The sequence below is a fragment of the Octodon degus genome, unplaced genomic scaffold, assembly GCF_000260255.1.
Source record: "Octodon degus isolate 3935 unplaced genomic scaffold, OctDeg1.0 scaffold00048, whole genome shotgun sequence".
In the NCBI taxonomy this organism is placed as follows: domain Eukaryota; kingdom Metazoa; phylum Chordata; class Mammalia; order Rodentia; family Octodontidae; genus Octodon; species Octodon degus.
In genome coordinates, this window is record NW_004524624.1 from 8564823 (window position 1) to 8566934 (window position 2112).

At 40.7% G+C, this 2112-nt stretch overlaps 1 pseudogene; it reads right to left on the reverse strand.

Annotated features, from left to right (window-relative positions):
• Nucleotides 1–1373: 1373 nt before the first annotated feature.
• On the reverse strand, nucleotides 1374–1984 carry LOC101563512 (annotated as a pseudogene).
• Nucleotides 1985–2112: the final 128 nt, after the last annotated feature.

Consider the following 2112-nt stretch of genomic DNA (forward strand, 5'->3'; position numbering starts at 1 on the left):
AGTAGAAAAAAACTAAAAGTCTGAAATAATCCAGCATTGAAAAAAGCCCATACTGGTAACCACTTAGGAAGCAATCTGGCAAGCACAGAAGAGTCTATAACAGCTTTGGCATCTATGTTCAAGAAGGAGATAGGCCTGTAGTTCTCTTTCTTAGTTGCATCTTTCAAGTCTATAACAGTTTAACACTTCAAATAACTTAAACATACAATAGAGGGATGAATAAACTGCAATGTATCCATGCACTATAATGCTATACCACACTTAAAATTAATGACCCATAGATATATAGATAGCTAGATACAGATATATAGATACCCCAGAAGCATAACGCTGAGAAAAAATTATAAAAGATGTATATACCAAAAATAAAAAGATGTATATACCATATGGTACCATTTATACAGTTTTAAATATATATTTAACACCTAGTTGATAAATATAAAAATATTTATTACAAAAATGAACACTCAACCCTGGATGCCTCTGGAGGAAGCAGAGAAAATGGAACTGAAAGACCAAATACTGTCAAGGACTGCCCAAGGGAGAAAGTGCTGTGACAATCTAGTTCACTGGCACATCTGGTCCAGCATGCCCCAGTTTTTTAAATAAGTATATCAGCGCAGCAATGCCTCATGATACTCATCAGCTGAGTCACACAACAATCTGGCTCAATCCTGAAATTCACCATGGAGCCTTACGAAAAATGGGACTCCCTACAGTTTTCCCAAAAGGAGAAAGTATTCACTAGCCAGATTGATAGACATCTAGTGTTTCTATAATTTATTACAATAAAATAGATTTTCCAAATCTGGCCAACTCCAGGGCACTGAAATGAATATGCTTCTAGGTCTACAGGATGAGATCCAAAAAATACTCCAACCTTACTCTTTGTTTTCTAAATTTCAAGAGGTAAAGAACAAGAAAAAATTCTAACAGAAATACAAGAAATTTCAAATACATCCTTAGTTGTATAGCTAGTTAAGTTTTTATGGTGTTTTTCTTCTCGTATGATCCATAATATTTAAAAGACAAGATGGAATTAAGCTAAATGTTTCAGGCAGGATCTTAATAACTCATTTGGAGTCTGGATCTTACCTCTGACAATCAAGAACATCAATATTTTTCTGTACATTCAGATGTTATCAAGCTCTGGAAGACAAACTCACACTCAGCAAAGTCTTTTTTTTTTTTTTTTTCTGCAATAGCTAAGGAGGACTTTACTTGGGAAGTGAGACCAAGATGGGGCCACTAGTACTCCTGAACCAGTTGTTATGGCTTTGGATGGCTCGTAGGGGTAGGAGCTACACCACACCAACAAGGCCAGACCAGAAAGTGTCCCAATCCTCCCCAGGGAGGTGTGAGGCAGGGGCCAGCTACTGGGTCTTACAGTCTCTATCGCTGCTGTGTGCTGTCTTGACCTTCTTTAGCTCCTTCTGTAGCTCTGACTTCGTTACCAAGATCTCCTTTGGCTTCTGATAAGAGATTATCAGGGTGCAGTTGGCCTGAGCAAAGCTCAGCAAGGAATCATCCAGGCATAGCTGGTGTCTGTCTAGGTCAGGAACACACAACTTCCTGTAGAACTTTTTATTGGTTATCCTGACCATGATGCAGCACTCCTTTGGGGCTACAGAGACACTGTAGACATCCTTAGGGTAGGGGAGGTTCCGGTTCTGCCACTGGGAAGTCATCTTGGTGTCCTTGCACATAAAGATAGGCTTGGCAATGCTCTCCTTGATGGGCTCAGGCCTCAGGCTGCCCACTCCTGGAGGCCCTGCTCTCCCACTTCGAGCTGCCACTGACCCAAGATTCCCAGGGCACTTCTCACACGCCACTTTCTCATGAGCAGTTCACTCGTCTTCTCATCATACTCCTCAGCCATTTCCTTCCCATCTGAGAACAAACAATGCATCTTTCTTCTTTCATCCTGCAGCAATGCCATCTTCTCTGCAGCCCGCAGACTCTCCAGCAAGCCAGTCGCCGCCATCTTCACGCCTGTGGCGCGCGCCCGGCTGCTGCCATGGTAACTACTAGCAAAGTCTTAATGGTTTGATTAACTATCATATACATATATATGTATGATATGAGATATATATATATATATATATATATATA